Source organism: Ornithodoros turicata, chromosome 10, assembly GCF_037126465.1.
Source record: "Ornithodoros turicata isolate Travis chromosome 10, ASM3712646v1, whole genome shotgun sequence".
Taxonomy (NCBI): domain Eukaryota; kingdom Metazoa; phylum Arthropoda; class Arachnida; order Ixodida; family Argasidae; genus Ornithodoros; species Ornithodoros turicata.
Window position 1 is genome coordinate 20,412,731 of NC_088210.1, and position 12,859 is coordinate 20,425,589.

Sequence of the window (12,859 nt, forward strand, 5' to 3'; positions counted from 1 at the left end):
CGATGGTCCCTGAAAGGGACGCGACCTTCGGTGTTACTTTCCTTTCAGTAGGAGGCAGCGAACAAGTGCCCATTCGTGGAACCCAGCCTTCCGATTTGTTTCGGTTTCAGTCTGTCTACCAACGTCATGATGACGTTTCTCGAGATCTATTTCAAGCTGGCTACCAAACCGAACTCAGACGTTTTCACGTCAAAACCTAGGCACCTTGAGGATTGTCACCAAGTCGATCGTTCAATCAATTGAGGGGGAGGTATGAAGATTTATTAAAGAAAAACGGAAAGGTCAACCGGGGTCGGCTTGTTATTAAAAATAAATAAAAAAATAAAAGGAAGAAAAAGAGAAGAAGGGGAAAAAACTGAATCGCACAATCAATTAAGGATAGTGTTACGTTTGTCTCTTTTGTGTTCCAAGCCTTCGGAACACTTACTTCTTATACCATATGTCCTCTATTTATCGCCTTCGTGTTCGGCGTGTCATCTCTTCCGATCACAGATTTGGTCTTGCCTGGAGTATTTGAGCGAGTCCCGAAAGGCCGCTGGTCACTAAAACTCCCAATCACCTCCTAACCTCACAAAGCTTGCGTCTATTTGTCCGTGTCACTCGGGTTTTCTACCTCCCTAATACAAAGACACATCAGCAAGAAGTCTTCAGAGTGCCTTCGGCGTTCCTTGGACACAGTCTGTCTCTCGCAGCTGGGAAACGAGCGGATTCGGGTTGACTGATAAGCCTCTGATTGCTTTGGAATGACTTGGAAATGCGAAAAAGATTGATTGTCTTTCGTACGGTCTTCTGGCACCGGTTGATGGCAAGAAAAGGCGTGAGCGGACAAAGTAAATTAGAGGCTATCTCGCGTTTCTTTTTCTCTCTCTTTTTTTCTGTGGGCCTTTGCAAAATGCAAGCGTGCAACTGCAGCATTGCATAGATAACATCTGGGACTGAAATCTGCTCTCGACCGACTGGACAACCGCAGCTTTGACCTCGTAAAAGTGCTGGGTCATTGGCCACCTGACAAGAGGGATGCTGCCTTGACAGCGCCTTGTAACATTTATTCAGAGGTGTGCGTTGGAGTCAGTCTATTAGGACCGTGTGATTAATTGTGCGCTAGCTACGTTAACTGGTGATTTGGCCTTTTTTCGATGGTTGTCGCGAAAGCGGACGAATTCAATCTCTCCCTATTATTTTTCTTTCTCAACATCAGCATCAACATCAACATCAGGGACTGGCCATTCCGCTACATCGCGGGCCTGGCTCCTCTTCGGTACTTATTACTTAGCCTGCTTGAAACAATTATTGATGGTGATGGTTTGGATGTTTCATTGCCACAGATGATGCGCTGCCCCATGTTACTTGCAGTACTTTGGTGAAAATGCCTCGCTGTGGGAACAGAGGTCCTATATTGTCTATTTCAACTAGTATTTATTTAGTCATCATCATCATAGATGACAGGTGGTCACACTGTAACAATTGAATGGTGGCAGTTGAAGAAAAGGCACCAGCAGCGGGATTCGAACCCACACCTTCTGATTGCCCGTCAGAGATGCTACCAATTTACACCGTGCTAGCTACCCCCTTTTCAACCTCCTACACTGTAACAAATTTATATTTATTCGGATTCATTCGGATCAAACAAAAACATGGAATCTCCACGGACAGAAATTTTCTGTTCTAAAAGACAAGTGTATTTCGCGGTGTATATAGCATCCTTAAGTGACCAATAACGGCACTCTCATAGTGGTATAAACTGACGTGATTGTCAGATATAAAGCGAGCCGATTGGAATCAGTCCCAAATCCCAAGCGCGTTTCACTTTTTTTTCCTTCTTTTCTCGTGCCATTCACCCTGTACGCGGTCATTCGGTATCTTGCACTTTCTTCTTCGCCTCGCGGGCAGCCGAAAGACATAATCAATACCTCCGCGCTGCAATCCGATCCAATTTGCGACTTACTCGTTGGTCTAGTAGTGTAGAACCTATTAGCCGTCCTTTCTTAATAGACGCTTCAAACGGAATCGAGGGTGCGCTCCGTTATCGTAGATTTAGGGTGGCTGGAACTTCTGGCATTATTCAGAAGAACGTCGCTACAGCGACCTTATCGGGACTTCTGGATAGCGAAGCTAATTCTTAGAACTGCACATCAATTTTTATTAAGGCTGTCTGTATATATCGCTGTCACAAGAGTGTTTCAATGGTCCTTGAAATGAATGACGATCGAACTGAATGGTATAGTCGGACGCTGTTACACGGCCACTTTGAATTATCATTGACTAGAACGGTCTTGGACTCGATGAAGGTTCGTGAAAACGCCATTGAAGCTGTCGAGGCAAGATGGCATAATGCAGGCTAGCTGGAGGATGAACTCCATAATGTAAAAGCCTGAGTCTACATGGGCACAAAGAGGGACGACACGAACACGAGTCGTGTGTTCGTGTCGTCCCTCTGTGCGCCCAGACTCAGGCTTTTAAATTATGAAGCTGTCAATGGTCCTCTAAGACTGCCGCTGATTGCCACGTGGTCAGCGGCCAACCAAGCGCAAAACAAACGCACACAATAATCTTGTAAGAAGTGCTATGAAAAGTCCGGAAACTGCAGTATATAACAGTTATTACGATTATTACGTGTTGCTGGCGCTCGCAAATTTACTGTCCCGCTCGCGGTTAGTTACATTATGAATTCGAACACTGAATTCCAAAATCGAGTTGGCCTTATTTTTTAAGTCACTGTAGGCGCCCTTTGTCTGCTAACATTTACAAAGACGACGCAGACAGACGGCGCCACTCTAAGGGGAAAAAAAGAAGAGTAAAAAAAAGGAGTAACTGCAGTTTCGGGGCCCCTTGATTGCAATTACATCAATTTTAGTCCCCTAATACCGAAATATACTCCCCTAGACTGTAAAGAGTCACTGAACTTCGCAAATGGTCTCCTGAATGCAACGCTCTACTTAAATATGCGCTTTTCGTTAATTTTATGGAATACGACTATATAACCTAGATAACTTCTTAGCCATTTTCCAACCACACAAAGGAAGAAATAGTTCGTGTTTTTTTTTGTGTGTGTGTGTATGTGCAAAATTGTGCCCTACGCGTGTTGCAAGATTTTATATCACTCGACATATCACGGTTGACGGTTTAATTCAAAGTATTTTCATTCATACACACAAATTATGTACCTGGGACTGTTAGAACACAGCGTGAAATGCAGTCCCCCTCCATGACATCCATTTAGTCCCATGCATTTAGTCTCGTAGACGACTACTTTTTGTGGCAGTGCATTTAGTTCCCAAAAGGACTAAAATTATTCTTTTTTTTTCCTTGGTGTTACAGGCCGGTTACTGGCGCCACTAGAGCGCGGCGGCGGTTGCAGAGCGCTGCGTAGGGTAACAGGAGAAGCAGAGGAGAAAGGAGACGGGTGTGGCAGCGGGCGGATCATATGCAGGACTTGCTTGTATGTGCGCTATGATTAAATCCAGTTATACTTTTTAGGTTGTCTTGAATATACGGCAGAGCTCACGATCTAACATTAGAGTGTAGAGCCATCTGGTGTGTAACGTGCCAACCCCTCAAGGAGCATTGAATCGGCCCGTGTGGCAGCGGGACAGCGTCAATGGTGCTCAAAATTATCTATGGCCATTGTCTTCAATGACGATTCAAATGCTCGTGCAACACAAGCATTACAAGCCACAGGTCCGCGCAGATCTCGCTGTCTCACTTCCTGTTTTTCATACAACGCTTCTGTATCTCGTTCACAAAATAAAATATAGTAAAAAAAAATAGCGATAGCGTACGTAACAGATAGCGTTGGTGGTTTTGCGCACTGCACGAAGCTCTCTTTCTGTTATGGGCGTGTGCAGAACCATCAACGCTATCCCTTGCGTACGCAAAGGCGATAGCGTACGATGTACTAAAACTCTGTAATAATATTACAAGGGCTACTCGACAGCTACCCGTTTCAATAACCAGGGTCATTCTTCAAGGTCATCAAGGTCATTAATGTCTTTTTGTCACTGGGGGAGCGTTCACCCAAATTTACCCGGCTTGCACGGGACTAAGAAAACTAATATGTTGCTGGGGTGTCTGGTCTTACGCCAACTAGAACTTATATGCAGGTATTTTTCTACTTCATCATCATCATCCTCATCCTCATCAAGGAAGACACAGGGTAAGATGCTAGCAGAGTACTATTGACTGCCTGTACATACCTGTCAGCTACTGCTTGTACACGCACACATATACATGCCTCGAAAACGCCGCACACGCTAGAGGGCATTGCTCTCGCTTCCTCAAATTTCATCAATTTTCTCTCGACTGGGCCACATATCGCGCGCTATGAAGTCGAACGCTCGTTTGTAACGCTTTATTTTCTCGTTTAGTGCTCCTCATACCCGTTCCTGGTTTTCAACAGGTGGAAGCGAGTTAATCGAAGCCACTGCGCATGCGCAGCCACTGAACCAATAGAGGAGTGGTGCCTGCCACGTGATGCCCAAACGTCGATATAAAGGGAAGCGTGGGCAACATGAATCAACGACAACCGGCCAGAAACGTGACAAAGACTTGGTGCAACTTTTGGGTGAGTGTTGCCTTGTTTCGTTGCTCTATGTGAGGATGAACTCCGTCGAGCAGTTAAATGATACCGCATTACAGTCTTAGCAACCATGCCAGTACTACGGAATGTTCGCTTTAGTTCGGGTAACGCTGTACCCAAGAACAGGTCATCACATTCTTTCATCGTGTCACTTTGTTAATAATAATAATGCTAATTACGCTGTCATGAATATGCCTACAAAATTAAGCGCGATTTACCCGGTGTTTGTTGTAATGTGCGACCTTCCTTACTGAGTATTCGTGCCCAGAAAATGTATGCGGTGATTAACCTGTTGATACTTTTTTAGCTGTCCGTTTCTTTCGACGAAAGATACGTATAGATATAGCACCTGTCAATAAACGGAATTGTCCTCGTATTGTGTACGCAGAATTATAGCTGAGCCTAAGAAACAGGGTCACCTTTTAGAACCACAAAATAAATATAACACAGGTGGATGTGGAGTCCTAATCAACTTTTGCTAGCTATTGGCTTTACTATTATTTATTGATGGGAACAAATGATGGATACTAAAAATTAGAGTACCCAATAATAATTTCAATCTTTGTATTGTAACACTGAAAGTTCAGGAGTTTTCACCATTCATCACGTGTTCCATCCAAGCTTTCAGACGAAAGCTTTTATCCCCGTGTAGAGAGAGAGAGAGAGAGAGAGAGAGAGAGATAAATACATGATGACAACTACGACGACGTGTACTAACTAGATAATGTCGTTGATTTTAATTACCTATAAGCATTCGTTACTTGGAATTGAAATTAATGTTCATACGAAGTAAAGGACGCGGTAATATACGAAATTAAAGTTAGAAATCTAGTGAATATAAACGAAAGTTTCGCCATTTTCACCAGTTTTTCAACAATAGTCATAAAATGCAGACTGAAAGAATCAGCTATTCCCTTTTAAACATGCGAATATACTTGGATATTAACTCAGAAATAGTTACCCGTGTACGATCCGACGTGTGATGCCATCCCGTTGCCATAGAGGACTTCTCTGCAATGCACTCCTTTCATGTAGGTGCAGCAATGCTTGCATTTAACGTTATAAGGTACCACAAAGCAGCGTTGTACCCGCTACTGAAACGAGGTACCACTGCCCGTTGCTCCACTCAACCGTAGAACAATACTACGATCGCTACAAATTCGAGAACGTCACGCACAAATGCTTTCTGCTATTTATCCTAGTCGTCCAGGTACCTCATTGCTTGGTGTATCTGTTGTGGTGTTTTTTCTGTTTCTTTTTTTTTTTTGCTTACGTCACCGTGCAGCATAAAATACGCCACACCTTGCAGCCACGACGTTGATGACGATTGATGATGAGTCATTACGTGCATTTACGCCATCATGTGCAATTCTGTGATTCCTCAAGTCAGTTACTCTGCGGGAACAATTTTGTGTTCGAGACATCCGCAGTTCCCAACTTCAAGCTCTTCTCTTTACTTACCGTTACCGAATTGATTTTCCTTGTATCTTTATTAAAGAGAGCACATATTCCCCAAAATACTCATATATCGATAAATGCGGGCCGAATTTTTTTCTCTCCAGCCATTACCGCTTCTGTCAGTCGCAATGTAGCACACGCCCTGTATAGCACACACAAATGGACATACACGACAGTTGTATTCCCCAGTTTCTTTCTTTCAATCAATCAATCATTCCCCATGTCATAGAACGACTATGTAAGGTAGTCGAACAAGAAGTCATTCTCTCAACCCACGGGCTAACATGTCTCATGCGAGTGAATAATCAAATCACATTTGAAGACGTCTGCAGCTTAAATTATTTAGCCTCTACAGAAAGGTTTCACTCATGTCTGTTGGACATCGCACCGTACGAAAAAGATCAAAGCAAAGCGTTTTGCGTGAAATTACCACGGATAAGTTTTATTGCGTTTCCGCTATGTGTGTGTGTTCCTGTTTCTGTGTTCCGCTGTCCCTTCCTTCGTGTTCCTGTTCCGTACGACACAATATACTGTTTAGTTGCTGCAACTAATGAAATTCAAATAAACAATCTGAAATATATAATCAGCAAATATAAACAATTGCCTTGCAGTTCATTGTACAACGAAAAGCTAGCTTTTCATTGTTCATGTTGAGCGTCGCATACCGCTACGTCTTTCCAAACGCTGAAAAGAACGCGAATGCTCGCCACACAGTACAGTTGGTCACATTCCGATATACTAGAAGAGAATCGCATTATATTTCGTTATATTCAGTGGGGCATGAACAATGAGAGTATTTGATATCAAGGAGGATAGCTGGACATGTCTGTCGTCATGGCAAAACAGACATGAACAAGGAGAAGAAAAAAAAAATCGTTTTGTCGGGGGTCTCGTTTTTTTTTTTTTCTTTTTTCTCGCTATGTTCAGCATTTTTATTTTTATGGGACGCAACGAGGAGGGAAGAACAGTCCTCTGCAGCCCGAATTTGTTTCGGTGACACAGTTTTTCCGCTACCAGTTTAAAGTGTAGTATAATCGCTATTCCGCAATTAAGAAAAAAAAGCGAATACGGTACGGTATGGTACGGTACGGTACGGTAGTTCGAACGGCACGCTACGGTAGCGGCGCTACCAGGAGCGCCGCCATGTTTAACGTTGCCACAGAGTCAGCGCGCCTGGGAACGTTTTCTTTTGTTGTTTTGTTCCCTTCTTTTGTTCACCATAAGGTCGAAGAAAAGGCTTTGTGGGATCCCTCTATAGCGAATAAGGCTTTGCCTTCCTGTAAAGGATACTTTTCCGCATCTTTAGCGTAAACGTGGCAAAGCCAACTTTCGCCTCGTGTCAGGTAATGGATGCTAGCTCACTTGAACGAATGAGGATCGTGTTTTGCTGCGGGCTTCTGTGCATGCCAGCTGTGACATCACGGCAGACAGCACCGTCACGTGCCTACGAGAACCAATAGGAACGGCTGAGGTTCCCTCTCCCCTCTGACGTCGCAGCCAGATGCGGAGGTATCTATCCAGGCGTCTGTATCGCGCAGACTATTACAGAAGAGGAAATCTTGTAACATCCTCTCCCTCTTGAGATAACGTAACCTTAATGCGCATTAAGTGCCTCATCAAGGAACAGTGGACGACAACAACAACTTTATTTTGAGATGACGAATAGGGAGTTTCATCGCAAGGGGGCGATACTCTACCCCATTGCTGGTGGGGATGTGGGGAATGAAATAATGAGCCCCTTCACAAGTAAGGATCGAAGTCCTATGGTGTCCAAAAAGGTCAAAAGAACTTTGAGGGCTAAGCGTTGGTGGGCTGGAACAATGAAAGTTCGGGAGTTCACCATTACAATGTTCGCCACTTTACACTTCAGGAACATTACTTAACCAGTAATACTTTCGAAATACTTCGAAAAGTATGTAATTCGCTGACTGACTAAAAAAGCATGTAGGGATGGGCACGGTTTTAAAATAACGAAAACACGTTGCCCTAGGTAAGTTTTTTTTTTAAATGGGATAAATTCTACACTTTACTGAGATTAGTAGAAACAGCGCAAAACAAACTGATACTAATTGATACTGATACTAACCAAGATAACGTCTTTCAAGTGGTCACACTGTGTCGCTTCGCGGCATTGGAGTCTTTCTCTGAAGCTTAATATCACACATCAAGACGTATCCTGTCCAATACTCTCAACAGCTGCGATAAAATAGCATAAATGACGGCAGGCTGGTGGATGAAACCCATTGTAGAAAGCAACTGTCGACTCTTGCGTCCTGGAGAGAGATTAAAAGAAAACAGAAAATGCAACCCAAGATAAGGGCAGTTCCGATAGCGTCACCCGGTATACGTGTGCTTTTGTTTTGTTTAAGACGCGTCTCCGAAGACGCACAATGAACAAACTAAAGTAAAAAAGGTGTTACTTCAGGAATTTTTTTGCGGACGATCTACCGAATTGATTTTTGTTCTGAAAACTGCTTCGATATCAGGTGACCGAAAGGAACAGATGTTCTCATTGGAACAATTTCGTAGCTTTTATAATTAAAAAGTTAATTAAAGATTTTTAGATGATTAGTCATTCGACGGTTGCGCAACACATGGCCAAGAACGTCCGCCGGCCCAGAGATGATAGAAGTTAAACAGGATGTCTATAGACCAGTTTCCGTGGGTGACGTCACAAGGCCGGTGTGGGCAAAACAAATTAACAGAGAGTCCGGGACAATGAGAATAATGTGACACAGTTTACCCTTGTAGTTTTAATATATAGTTTTAACCTTATATAGGAAAAATCTGTACCGAAAAAGACGCCCTGTATAATGCAACCCGTCAGCTAATTATGCCCAACCCTGAATAATCTTGTATGAGTGCGATTTTTTTGCGACGCCTTTAAACAAGCAACTCGCATTCAAAAACAAACCAAGGTCTCCTTAGAGGATTAGCGGCGAATGGAGGTAATACGTTTTATTTATCGTGTACCGGCACCGTTAACCTTTATCCGAGGTTTTCGCCAAAGAGTAATACATCGATTCGAGGGAAGTTTTTCTTCTTAGAAAGGAAGGATGCAATACGTCCGCGTTATTTCGAGACTTGGGCTTACAATTTACCGCACTCAAATGCTTCCCGCCAGAATCTACTTATACAGCGTATTAAAGGAAAGAGAAATTTCCATTCGTTAAAAATCACTTACGGACCCGGCAGCGACAGTTGAACTGACACACATATCGGGAGAAACTTTGTTAAGCAGGCTTCGACTGATACGAATAACGGTAAAAGAACACAGTTCGACTTTGCTTGCGGATAAGTGCATTTCGTAGATTCGAGGGAAAGGACGTAAAAATATCTCATATATTTGCGACGGAGATCCAAATTTTTTTATATGCCTCATACAAGGAGGGGATGACTCGATGCGTTCTCTGTGTCCTCTCGAATCGTCCTGTATATATGAGTACTAGGCCAAGGAATTTTAGGCATTTGCCTATAAATGCATATAAAAGCCTAAATGTGACATTTGCCTTTTTATCTACTCTACTGAATTGCAGCCCTTTTGAACTTTTTTAGATGCCACCATAACAGCCTTTTCTAGAGGTGCAAGTGCGAGTGGGCCTTTCAATCTCATGCGAAGTGCTGTATTTTGCTTTTCGCTTCTGCGTGTTTGCGCCTTTTGTTCTTTTTCTTTTTTTGGTTTGGTTTCCTTCAGTACCTTGGAAGGGGTTCATGTATATTTGATCAAAAGATTTGGCCTTTCGAGATCTTCGAGGGTGGAGAACTAAAAGCACTATTCAGTATAGCGTGGTTCTAGGCAGTGATGGCAAGTAGTTAACTGCATGTAGTTAAATTACTAGTTAAACTACCTGATTGTAGTAAACAAATTGTTATCAACTACTTGCAGAAATGTAGTGGCAACTACTACTTCGAGTAGTTAACTACAGTAGTTAGGTTACTGCAGGCGCCAACTACTTCCGATTTTGCCGCAAGCTTTACGGCACGATTGTGCTTCCGACTTTTACCTTGAGCTACTTGTTCGATGAGAACGGAGGTGCAAAGCAATTGTGCCGTGCATGTGTACTAAATCTTCACTTCTGTCACTGCTCGTGATTCATATTTAGGTGTTCAAGAACACTATAGAATGGGATTGGTGTTGATGGACAACGTTAAGTAGTTATAGTTGTACTTAAAATACATTGCACTAGTTAAAGAAGTAGTTTTGACTACCTCCCCTGAAAAGTAGTTGAGCTAATAGTTAAACTACTCCATCGCGAAGTAGTTAGTAGTTATAGTTAAACGACTGTAGAAGTAGTTAGTGGTCATCACTGGTTCTAGGCCACCTCAGCATTTCTGTACAAGTAGTCAAAGCTTGTTCAGTACCGTAGTCGTTTTTTTTCTTCCCCTGGATGGAGCATTCTAAAGCACCAACAAAGCGAAAGAGTGTGCAGATCGACGAGCCTATTCTTGTATTTTATTGCTGTTGTTGAGGGCCTGTTGTTGTTGTTGTTTTTAAGTGTTGAGAGAGGTCAGCCAATATTGAGGGGCCTCTAATTGCCTGCCTATACTTCTATCGTTTTTAGTGCCTAAATTTCCGAGTCTAGTTATGACAGGTGACCTAAACAACGAGAATTATCCGAGGCAGGCCACAAATATGGACGACACAGACATGTAAGCTACCAACGCCCGGAAGTTAACGAATTCAAGTAACTCACGGGGAAAAGGTACCAGGGCCAGGAATCCGACCTGATTATTCTGAGCATGTATCTGAGCATATCTTCGGAGCATATGTGACCGGAAGTCAAAGGACCCACGTTCGACTCCTGGCGTCAGCACCTTTTTACCTGACTTACTCGAAAACAGGCGCCTCAATCTCTGCTTCTTCATAAGCTACTACTTTGCGCGTGCCATTTTTTATTTTTCTTCTTAGAACGAGCGATGTACATACACTCACTTTTGAACTACATGTTTAAGGTTCTTCATTTTCGGGTGTTATTATTTTTGAAATTCGGGGGCAAAAATCGGGTGCTTCTTTCGAAAGAATATTCGAGGAAGAATCGGGCGTCTTCTATCACGTGTTTTTATGTTGTGGGGAGTTTCCGAATGAAACTAAAATCGTGGAGTCAAGCTGCCAAGATGATCGTAGGGATGAATCATGAAATTCTGATAGGTGTACAAAAAAAGCGGACTTTTGTACTACCTTGGAGGCGACTGACAGGAGGACGTTCGGGTGTTTTCTCGGATGCTTAAGAATTAAGGTTGATAACGCGATTCATCACTTTCGTGGCTCACGTTGAAGCTATATCCGGTTGAAAGACCTCGCGGAATTCGAGGAGAAATCGGGTCATGCACGAATTTCAGAAAATTTGTTCGGGGTGCACATATCGTGAAAAATCGGGTTTAACCCGAATACGAAGAAACCTATATACATGCTGAACTCCATCATTTTAACTCTCTCATCTCTTTCTAGTTTCTGTGTGTAAGCGTACTGGATTAGCGTCAGCTCGTCGTAACTCACATCCCCATTTTTTTCCTTCACATCACCATCACCATGACATACACTCACGTGGTGCCTGGTCAGCAGTTTAGCAATCCAGTAGCCAACGCAGCAATACATCAAACATACTACGACGTGACATTTCGTGGCCGCGTAATTATCCAAAGCGATGTACCGAAGGAGTACGTATAATACGAAGTTTTTTTTTCCTCGCTGAAGCTGTAGAGGATGTTCGAGGAAGCTCTCCGAAGGACGTCGTTCGCGATCACCACGAAAACAAACAAAGCTGGGCACCGTCAATTAATCATTGGCACATAGCGTTTACTCGAGAAGGTATTCAAGAAGCGCTTACGATGCACGTATAATGAGCTCGGCGCAAATGTTAAGAAATGAAGTAAAAGGAAAGAGCGAGAAAATGGGAAGAGAGATAGAGAGAAAGAAAAAAAGGGGAGTTTGTGGAGTTTGTTTCTCGTAAACCCTGCGCAGCGCAGCAAGCTGTACGAGTACGTGTGACATATGACTCTTAATATTTTTAATGTGCTAGCAACATTGTGTTAAAAGGGCTCGGGGCGACGCCTGGTAGGAAATAATCCCCAATTCGCCAGGCAACAGTGTTCTATGTGCCCGACACATGGGTGACACAAGGTTCAGATCTTGTAACCACCCTCATGCGGTCGCGGAAGAGGGCACGTGCTGACAAGAGCCAATGGGAATAGCTGAAGCTCTTCTGACGTCAGAGCTGGGACGTGGAGGTGTGTTCAGTAGCCTGTGTTTCGCTACCTAGAACACAAAGAGAAATAATTGTTATTTCCTCAATGCTCTGGCGAGCACTACAATGCATGCCTGATGCGATGAATGACTTTCATATCAAAGTGTCAATCACTCTTAAAATGTCACAAAGTCTCTAAGCTCCGGACGGTCGTCCCCTTTTAGGACTATTGCGTTCCGGTTTAAGTGGAAGGAGTGACAGTGATGGAGGTGCTGGCAGCGGCGGAGCGAATATCACGTGGATATCACGTGGTTTGGAAAAGTTTTTTGAAGGCGGCGGTGGTGGTAGTGTAACGGCCGGACGGGACACTGGTGACGAAATTAGGCACTTCATAGGTGGGGCAAAAACGAGAAATAGACGTATTGTAGGTTAAGATATGACGAACTTTTTAAGCACACCAATATGATCATTCTACACCATCACGCGAAATCTCCCGCAGTAGTTAGAGGGTATTTCTTCTCGTACAGGACCGCTGATAGAAGGTTTAGGAACTCTTCCCGCATTTTTCGATATAGTATACCCAACATGAGCATACACCGCAAGAGTCAGGTACGATGGCTGAAAATGTCTGTTTGATATA

At 43.4% G+C, this 12,859-nt stretch overlaps 1 long non-coding RNA gene across 1 annotated transcript in view; it reads left to right on the plus strand.

The window, feature by feature from the left end:
* Window positions 1-12,859, plus strand: part of LOC135370278 (uncharacterized) — a 138,295-nt gene that overhangs the window by 76,927 nt on the left and 48,509 nt on the right. The window contains exon 2 of the long non-coding RNA XR_010415279.1: window positions 4,397-4,561. This is a non-coding gene — a long non-coding RNA (uncharacterized LOC135370278). The remainder of the gene's footprint in view (window positions 1-4,396; window positions 4,562-12,859) is intronic.